The 11,057-nt window shown below is 37.1% G+C and overlaps 1 long non-coding RNA gene across 1 annotated transcript; it reads right to left on the minus strand.

The window, feature by feature from the left end:
* Positions 1 to 8,724: 8,724 nt before the first annotated feature.
* Positions 8,725 to 10,125, minus strand: LOC110783801 (uncharacterized). The gene is made up of 2 exons (XR_002532178.2): positions 9,668 to 10,125; positions 8,725 to 9,225 (listed from the first exon to the last, which is right to left on the minus strand). It is a non-coding gene; the product is annotated as an uncharacterized lncRNA (long non-coding RNA).
* Positions 10,126 to 11,057: the final 932 nt, after the last annotated feature.

The following is an 11,057-nucleotide window of genomic DNA, read 5'->3' on the forward strand; positions in this document are numbered from 1 at the left end:
GTGATGTTGGATTTATTGGATTAATTGTTGAACAAGCATGTTGAAATTATTATGAGTATGGATTTCATTGTCAATCATGTTGTGCAATATTTATGCATGTATGGTTTATTTCACATGCAAGGGATGGATTATTTATTTGTATGCTATTGTACGGGATGTCTAGCATACTTTGAGCCATTTATTTGTACCTCGTTGTACTATTTATTTTACCACATGTGAAGGGATAGCTCACGTAAGCCACCGCACATGTAGGGTTCAGTTGGGAATATTATGTATGAAATGAATTAGGATTTGTCGTGCAAGGGCACAACCCTCATGTTAATGTGCATGATGTGGAGTCTCACTTTGGTGAGGAGGAACATGGTAGTAATATCACAAGTGTCTTGCTTGGTTGATCACAAGTCTTAAAGCATTAAAATAAGATTCTTTTGGTTGTTGTTTATTAATGGTATGTATGCATGTTGTCGAGTCTTGAGTTCGCCTTTATTAAAATATTAATAAACGTAAAGTGCAACCGGAACAAGCTTCAAAAATCTTGGAACGTATATACCTTGAGTATGAACAATGGGGGGAGTCTTGCCGGAAAGCTCGTACTCCTACTAATGATACAAGACGTTGTTTCATTTATATTATGCGCAGGAATTCCGTCGGTATGGCCCGACGCTCGGTATGGCCCGATTTTATTATTATTATATTTGGTGTATGGTTGGCTCCCATCACCTTTTCCCTTTGTGGATTATTCTTTTGGCCCGTTCGAAGCTTATTCTAATTAAATTGTGAGTCAAGAGTCGAGTCTTGTGTCTCATGATTGGTTGTTAAGTATTATATGGCTTTGGCATGTTGATTAGTACTTAGTGAGTGATGCATGTTTAGTTTCATTTACTCTATGCTTGTAAGTACTCAGCTTTTGCTGACTACGTGCTTTGTGTGTTTCTGGTCATGGCCTTTGCCTTAATGACCCTATGATGATCCATCATTTGCGCTTGCATTGTTGGGGAGTAGAATAATATAGCAGGTTGGTAGATCAAGTACGATCGAAATCATGTGGCTTGGGATGATTGAGAGAGTTGCATGCTTTCGTTCTTTGAAACTATTTTATTTAATAATTTAATTATGTTTGAAATGTTTGAATTATTTATATTTTGGGTTTTGGGCCATTATGGTTCCAAATTGTAGGAGGCCTCAATATTTCATTAATTATGGTTTTTAAAAGTTAGTTGACATTTAATTCCGCTGCGTAATTCCGGTAATAGCCTTAACCGTTATCACGGTGGCGGTAATGCTTTAGTAATTCCTTTATTTTAAGTTGGAAAATGGTTTTATAAAAGCAAGGAGTTATTAGGGTGTTACAGTGCCATATTAATATTATATTAGAGTCTCAAGCTAATTTATGTTTAAGGATATCACATTAGAAGTCGAATTATGGATTAGTGGTTTAAGAAAGTTTAATCAAAGGAGTGAATCAAGAAAGGCGCTCATGTCCTACCGGTTCACTATGGTCTAAGTGTTGTAAGGTTAAAGAGTCAACGAGTCTTGAGGATGATAATTAATTGGGTTTAGAATTTTTCTGAGAAAGGAATTGAGTTGAACTATATAAGAATGAAGCTAACACTTGAATAAGGGAATGCGAATAAGTTTTGGGCAACGAATTAAGATAATTGATAATAAAATGCTTAAGTAGGGGAAAGTAGCCGTGTATTTGTTGCATAGTGCTCACGTGCATCGGTGATGAAAAACATTAGAAGCGAGTGCTACATCAGTAGACTCGTGGTAAATGGGCTTGACCCATATTTGGAAGCGAGTGCTACATCAGTAGACTCGTGGTAAGCGGGCTTGACCCGTAGTTCGACGGGATAGACCCGTTAAAGCAGCTTGGCCGTAAAGCGAGTGCTACAAAAGTAGACTCGTAGAAGCGGGATAGACCCGTAGTTAGGGACATGTCCTAGTTAAGTCTTGCAAGCGTATGTTAATCGGGAGGGTGACAACCCCCACCGTATAGAGCAGCTGATCATGCTGACCCCTCTCTATTCGTGTTCACTTTCCCCAACAACAATCTAATATGTTGAAATGAATTATTTCTTTTCGCTTTGAATTATGAAATTATATCGAATATGCATTGTGAGTTTGAATTGTGTTTGTGGTAATATTATGTAGCAAAGTTACATGACTTTTGGCAGTACTGTGGCAATAAGTTTCGCATTGAGTTGTGAATACATATCTTGTATTTCACTTGTGGCAAAAACTATAGATTGGGGAAAAAGATATACTTATAATACTCGAGCTATCGTTATGAGTCATTGTCGAATTTGGTTATGATTGAAAATTATTAAGAGTATGAGAATGACAAGATGAATCTTAAGTTGTGAGTCTAATTCAGTTGATGTGATCGTAAATTTAGAAACTTTATGAGATGGTAAGTAAAGTCTGGAGCTTTTTCGAGTAATGCTAGTGTACCGTTTTCCAAATCGTTGTTTGAATAATAAGGATTTCGCGAAATAGATTTCAAAGAAGTTATAATGTTTTATCAAGTTATGTTTTTCAATCAAGTTTGATAAGCGAAATTGCTTTTCAAAACAAAACATAAAAACTATAAATAAAATTATTTGAGCCATCTATCAAATGCATTTTAGGTTGGATGTGTGTACTCAGATTTCCGCTGATTTTGTTCAATGAACCTGTCCTGGTGGGTGCAGAGTTAAAATGTTTTGCAGGCAGCGAGAATCGAGTCTCAGTTCAGGTTCAAGGTGCGTAGAGTCCTCCAGGGGCCTTATATGTTCCAGGGCGGGCTTATGGATTCTCCAAGTGTATTTAAGTCTTTCCTAATTTATTAATGGGTTGTATTATTTCGTTCTAGACTTTTTGGTTATTATTTATGGGTTATATATCCTTGTTGAGTTTCGTGTCACCCTAATGATGTTTTGGGAACTTTTATATGTTGGAATGATGTAATAGCAGGTGAAAATATATATATATATATATATATATATATATATATATATATATATATATATATATATATATATATATATATGACGTAATTTCCTAAACAATATTTTTAGGTTGTCCATATTTAGGGGAAGTGCTGCCGAAATTTCTAATAAATTAATTAAGTTTAAAACTTAATTTGTGATTAAATCTCTGAAGTTGTTTGAGGAGTTAAGTTCGTTTAGCAAGGTTAATTGTAATTTGCAAGCAGCTCGTTAAGGGTGGGCTGTTATACCATACGCTTCGGCTATTCGATCCATCATGTATGCTATGATTTGTACAAGGCCGGATGTTTCGTTCGCACTCAGTGCAACGAGCAGGTACCAGTCACAACCAGGTGAGGCGCATTGGACTGCTGCCAAGAACACCCTAAAGTACCTGAAAAGGACTAAGGATCAGTTTCTGGTTTATGGTGGTACAGATGAGTTGATTGTTAAGGGCTATACGGACGCAAGCTTTCAAACCGACAGAGATGATTTCAGATCACAGTCTGGGTTTGTGTTCTGCCTCAACGGCGAAGCAGTAAGCTGGAAAAGTGCTAAGCAAAGCACTATTGCGGATTCTACAACTGAAGCCGAGTACATTGCTGCCTCAGAAGCAGCAAAGGAAGCTGTTTGGATTCGGAAGTTCATCGAAGAATTTGGTGTTGTCCCCTCCATTAAAGGACCAGTGGCTTTGTATTGCGGCAATAGCGGAGCCATTGCCCAGGCAAAGGAGCATAGGAGCCACCAGAAGTCCAAGCACGTACTGCGGCAATTTCATATACTTCGAGAGATCGTTGAACTAAAGGAAATCGAGATTTACAAGGTTGGAACTGACGACAACGTCGCGGATCCATTGACTAAACCGTTGACACAAGTGAAACACAACGCACATGTAGAAACCATGGGAATCAAGCATGTTGGAGAATGTCTTTGATTTTCTAAGTATTGTTTTAGAACATCTGTTAGATCTATGTTTAAAACAATTGGTTTAACCATTTCATATTTATGAAATTTATTTATTTCATATTCATTTAATTGTGGTTTAGAATTAAATGATAAGTCCATGTGATTCAAATCATTCAAATGGGATGTCAAGATGCATTCTTCGACAAAGAAACACCCATAAGTGAACTAGAATATTGAAGTCACAAAGGATCCCTAATCCAGGTCATTGAAAGGTGGACGACCAATGACTAATGAAGATTAGATTGCAAGTAGATTACTTAGTTCTGTTTCTTGAACTAGAGTGACTGGATGTCAGAATCTTTTGCATAGATACTTATTGGATCTTGTATCGGATTGACCATGAGAACACTTTAAGATATTAAAGTCATGTCATAGGTAGTTCTCATTAATGGTGATTAGAAACCGTTCCTCAGAACATGAGCGATTATGTCTGCTCGTTTGAGAATTAGTTCGCTTTGATACTAGCTAAACGTCGCACCGTAAAAGGAGGCTATAAAAGCAGTTATTGGGCGTACTATGAATCAAAGTGAGTGTTCATAGATTGCAAGAATGGATTGTCCTCCTATCTTTGATAGGATATGGTGTTGTTGTGTAACAAGGCCTCTCGGAGAGTTAGATACTGTAAAATGCATGGTCGTGCTCAGAATGGTTAGGCTAACCTTCTGCAAAAGTTTGACAGTTGAACTCTGTAATCCGAGAAACACTTCTGGACCTAATAAGGATGGCTTGGATCTTACCTTATGTTCAGTAAGTAACACTAAGCGACAAAGGAATGTGGATGCACACTTGTCTGAATGACAAGTGGGAGATTGAAGGAAAAATGTCCTTCACCCAAAGTGCATTAAGTCTAATACCAAGGTTCAGATTAATTGGGAACAATTAATTCAGTGAGATCAAGTGAATTCTAATGGATATTGAACTTACAACTTACTCTTGACTGAACCTACAAGGTCACACCAATGACACGTAACAGTTCACCGGATTAAATGAATCGGAAATTCATTTAATAGCTTTTCGGGATTTAAGTTGGAAACGTATTATACGATACGACCTTGCATCGGAATCGTATATCGTATCGCGAATATTCGTAAGCTAGGCGGTACGAATAAATCGTATCGTACGACGGTGATTCGTCGTATACGAAACGATAAATAAATATATCGGAAATATATTTAGTCGCGAATACAAGGAGCGGCCCACAAGCTGAGTGCACGAAGCACTCGAGGCCCATGGGCACGCGCATAGGCGAGCAAGCAAAGCGCGGCAGCAGCGAGGCCCAAGAGGCGAGGGCTGTGTGTTAGGTTATGATACATATGACAATTCATAAATCATGCGGAAAAAACCATAAAGCCAGGAAAACATATTATTTACACATAATCATTTAGCATAGTTTAGATGCATACTCTTTGTTGCGTGCCTTCCCTAGCTGCGCCCGAACCGAACAAGAACAAGTCTTTAGGACTCCAAGTGTCGTCCCTCCGTAGATAGTCCACAGCACGTCCGGATCCGCCTTAAGATTGACCAACTAGAATCGCCCTTAAGGTACTACTTATTTTCGGCACTTTATAGGCAATTGTATGACTGAATTTTGCTCTCAAAAACTCACTTTGAATACTTGAATGCTCTATGTAAATATGTGACCCTAGGCACCTATTTATAGAGTTATGGAAAAGGATTTGAAATCCTATTAGGATACTAATTTATTTAATTATAATCCTACTAGGACTCTAATTAAATAAACTAAATCTTTTAGGATTAGATTTAATCATATGACAAATCCCGGTAGCTTTAGGATTCGAGTAGCACACAAACACACACGCACGCACAGCAGCCCACGAGGGGCGCCATGCGCGCGCGCGCAGCCCGCGAGCTCGCAGCCCACTGCCGCAAGCCCACACGCTGCCGTAGCCTTGGCGCGCGCTGGGCCTGCCTTGCGGTGGGCCTGGCGCAGCCTTGGCTGGTGCGTTTGTGGCGCGCTGGCTTGCTGGGCGATGGCCCGGCTTCGTGCTGGGCCTTCGTCTGGCAGGCCTCGTCCGATGCTAATTCGTACGATACGCTTCCGATTAATTTCCCGATTTCGGAATTCATTTCCGATACGAACAATATTCAACATTTCCGATTCCGGAATCAATTTCCGTTTCGAACAAATATTTAATATTTCCGTTTCCGGAATTATTTTCCGATTCCGATAATATTTCCGATTCTGACAATATTTCCGTTTCCGGCAATATTTCCGATTCCGGCAATATTTCCATTTCCGATAATATTTTCCGATACGTACCATGTTTCCGTTTCCGGCAACATCTACGACTTGGATAATATTTATATTTCCGATACGATCCATATTTCCGTTTCCGGCAATATCATCGTTTCTGGAGTATTCATTTCTTGCCTGTGACGATCTCAGCTCCCACTGAAACCAAGATCCGTCGATTCCGAATATCCATAGATGGAGTATTTAATGCCATTAAATACTTGATCCGTTTACGTACTATTTGTGTGACCCTACGGGTTCAGTCAAGAGTAAGCTGTGGATTAATATCATTAATTCCACTTAAACTGAAGCGGCCTCTAGCTAGGCATTCAGCTCACTTGATCTCACTGAATTATTAACTTGTTAATTAATACTGAACCGCATTTATTAGACTTAACATTGAATGCATACTTGGACCAAGGGCATTATTTCCTTCAGTCTCCCACTTGTCCTTAGGGACAAGTGTGCATTTCCTAATTCCTTTGTCGCTCGATGCTTGCTCTTGAACATAAGGTAAGAGTTGTCATCCTTATTATGTCCAGAGGTGTTTCTCGGTTTCAGAGTTCAACTGATCAAATAAACAGATAATCATAGCATATGATTCATCCGAGCACGGCCATGCATTTCACAGTTTCTAGCTCTCCGAGTGGCCTTGTACAACTTTTAAGCATCTCATCCCGATTTATGGGAGGACAATCCCAATCTTGCGATCTTGAGATTAGACTTCGTTTGATAGGTGATTACCTGAGCGTTGCCTTTATAGCCTCCTTTTACGGTGCGACGGTTGGTCAACGTCAAAGTAACCAGTTCTCAAACAAGTAATCTCAAATCACTCAGGTATTGAGGATTTAGTGTCGAATAATTTTAATGAAATTCACTTATGACAGATTTTCATCTCTTACAGTAAAGTTTCATAGGTCTTGTCCGATACTAGTCTTCCCAAAGTAAGTATCTATGCAAATGATTATGACATTGCCATGTCCACATAGTTCAAGAAACAGAACTACTAGTCATCTTGCAAATGATTATGACATTGCCATGTGCCTCCATAGTGTGTTCATCCCAAAAGCAAAGTATCTTGATCAATTGTCTAAGCTACGATAATCAAGACGGATCTGAACGTGTCGGTGAACCAAGTAGAGGAACGACAAGTGGAGTTCTTTGTTCGTGTTCGTTGATATATTATTGTGGAAAACACGCTTCGAATGTAAGTTTGCTTAATCTGTGCTTTATACATGTTTCCTGGATTTGGGGATTGTTCTGCACATGTTATTATGTTTAACTGTATTCCCCTACATCTTAATCGCAAGAAAACAAAGAGAATCAATTCTATATGACTCTTTTAGTCAAAAAAAAAAAAATCTATATGACTCACAAACCAATGAGTCCTTCAATCACTGAGGTACTTCACCACTCTTTGAATCTTATTTCATTGTATTGCAAAAGAAACACAAGCACTAACAAGGGAATTCACTTATCTGTTACTTGTGATTTGTTAGCATTCTACCATCCAATTCCCATTTTTCTGTTAGATAACACATAAAATGAAACAAATGTTTAATTATATCGAAGAGTAAACAATAGTTAAAAAAGGACGATTTCACAATTTTGTCATGTTCAAAAATGGAATAGTTGGAAATAGGTGGTAAACTCCTCAGTCCTAAGTCTCCTAACAGAATGTAATGAATGGGTCGTTTAATGAAAGACCGTAGATATGAAAAGAGATAAAAAGTAAGGGTTGGTTTTTAGGCAAAAAAATTGGAAGGGGGACAAACAAACAAAAAAGCCATTGATTCTTCTCAAATTGCAATTATGTTTAGCTGCCAGAAAACTGATCCCATTTTCGATGATATTTCAGATAGATGAAGCATTTGTCCTAGCATAGAAGATATCAAGAGTCCAAACCTATCTTAATCTCAACTATATTCACAGAAGTAGCTAGTTACTTTGTGCTCCAGAGATGTAGGTACTAGTAATAAGTTGCTTGGTCCGATAGTCGAACTAGAAAAAAAGGAAAAGGAAAGGCAGCACATGCACAAGGAGTGAAGTTATTGAAGCAGAGGGAGACAAGCAGCTTCTTTTAAGGTCAAATGGTATAAAACTCAGGTTTAGTAATTTAAAGGAGCTTAATGAAGCAGCAAGTAATCAGTCAGACTTCGTGCATGAATTTATTGAAAGGTTAACTAGATCATGAAATTGAACTCTAGTGTGTCAAAAAGCCGTAGGAACAAGGAACTCACTTAGCTTAACTGGCTCTATTGGACTTTTTGCTCTTCGTAAAAATAAACGCTTGCCAGTTGTATTTTTTCAAATGAAATAAGCTAGCCTTTTATAGAGGAACTAACCTAGGTCATCTCCACCATTTTTCTGAACTAACTAATACTCAATCACTCAAACAAGCATGATGTCCATGATTAGTAAGGTCAGAAAATCATGGGAAGAGTAAATCAAAGATTTCAGATTGTTTTGACTTTGAAAAGAAGTCAGACTTAATTTAGGAACACGCATGTGAGAAATAATCCTGGTAGAACAACGTTTTGTAAAACATAATCCAATGTACTTATTTTACAACACAAAAACTGTGTTATATTTTTCACAAAAGTACCTGAAATCTGGAATTTCCTTTAAAAACATGCTAGGACTTGACTCGTTCCATTAGATCCAGAACAATTACTTAACCTCTTTGAACACTTATATAAACCTAAAAACAAAACTCTTTAATTTTAAGTGTTTATGTTGGCACCATTGGAAGCTTCATCTCTGATGCTTTGTAGCAAGTTCAAGCTCTGGAACTTGTAGCTAGTTTCTGTCGCCCTGATTTCACAATGCGAACTTGATCTAAAACTTGCCTTTGAATGATTCCTCTTAAGTGTCTTCTTTATCTCTTCCATGCTTGTGACTATACTGAACATAAGACCAAGTGTTTCTACTCCGAAACTTTATGTTACACAGGAACACTTAGTACATTATTTGGAGTTTGCCGTGTCATCAGGGCAACACAAGTCTAACTGCAGTTGGATCTGCAATATGATTCACCTAATATTTTTTGTTTAGACCATTGCTGTACGTTCTTGAGAATGGAAACTATGTTGATATCAAGTTAACTCGTTTGATGTGGTAGCTAACCCTGAATATAAATTATCATATAGAACTACAATTTTATGTTCCGATTGTATGAAAATGGGAGAGCTTCATATTCCGAGTCAGTCACAGGGGTATTGTATTTTCCATTTATCTTTTATTACAATACTACAGAATATCTTCCCACAATCAACTATGAATAAATTAAAAAACTGTAATTATTCTTACCAGCAAAGGGGGAACACAGAACAAATATCAAACAGTAGCAGATGGGAGAAAACAGAACAACCCTGAATTATATTTACTAGAAAAGGAAAAAAACAGAACAAACCCTCACAAAACTATCCAAAATTCATACTATTAATACATAAACCTGAATTGTGAATCAATTACATACCGTGAATAGTAGCAGATGGTTGAAGTAGAATTTCTCCTCTTAACTTGTTCGAATTATTAATGGAAAGCCCCAATTCAACCCTCCCACTCGATGAATTTCACAGAGAACTTCGCGTTCGAACTTTGCAGAGAACTTCGCGTTCGACCTTCGCAGAGAATTTCGCAGTCAATTGCAAGAAATTCGAAACAAGCTCGAGCCTAATTGCGAATTGCAGACCAAATCGTTAGACTTTGCCCAAATTTTGATGAACCCTAATTACGTAGAGAAAAATTTCTCTCACCTCTCTTCTGGATTATTGGACGTGTTCAGCGTAAAGGGGTTTTGCGTGTATTTTCTTATTTTTATTATTTTTATTTTTATTTTTTTTAAGGAAAATTTCAAGTACGTGCGCGGTTTTGAAAATTTGGGAAAATTAATGGGAGGGAATAAAGTATACAGTAGGCGGGAAAATATTAATTGGCTCGTCGTTGCATTAGTTTGATACGCGTTGCATTAGGGTCTCTAATGCAACGGCTTGGAGATACCGTCGCATTACCTACGATTTCTGAAATGTTATACAAGGCACCGTCGCATTAGCCCTCTCTATTGCAACGGTTCTCGCTTTACCGTTGCATTAGCCCCTATTCAACCGTTGCATTAGTTCAAAAATGTAGTAGTGCAACTATTTCATTTTTATACTACTATGATATTCATATATACCTCTACTCATTTGTGTTTTGGTGATTATTAATACTTTATGGTATAGTCATGTACTCAGTAGCATTTGTTGGATTTGTCTAAATACTTACATAATACTACCATTTTTTTAATAATAATTTTTACTAATTAATAATTTAAGATATTAATAGTTGATTATTTACTAAGAACCGTGAAAATAAAAGTGGTTTATCCAAAAAAAAATGGAAGAAGTGGTAAACAAGAAAAATGATGTCCGACTAACACGTAGTCCTCTCTACTTAAAAAAAATATCCTCCAAAAATTTAGGTTAAACAATTGACTTATATTTTAATCGATTTTTAACAAACATATGTATACGGAGTACTACACTAAAAGAGAGGCAAATTGATGTGGAGCTGAACAAATGCCGCTTTGATTTGCCTCTTTTATAATATTGGTAACTCACCTATGATAAATAATTAATATACTTTGTATATGTTTTACCCAAAATCTTCTAATTATTTATGATAATAATTGATAATTCTACGAATTACTTACTTACTCATGTAAATACAAATTTTAATTTAAATATATATATACTCCGTACTATATACTAAAAGAGAGGCAAATCGATGTAAAGATGACAAATGTCATTCTCTGATTTGCCTTCTTATAACATAAATAATGATTAATTGTAAGTACTATCAAGTTTCGTTTAGAAATTGTGTCATAT

Source organism: Spinacia oleracea, chromosome 5 (assembly GCF_020520425.1).
Source record: "Spinacia oleracea cultivar Varoflay chromosome 5, BTI_SOV_V1, whole genome shotgun sequence".
NCBI classification, from domain to species: domain Eukaryota; kingdom Viridiplantae; phylum Streptophyta; class Magnoliopsida; order Caryophyllales; family Amaranthaceae; genus Spinacia; species Spinacia oleracea.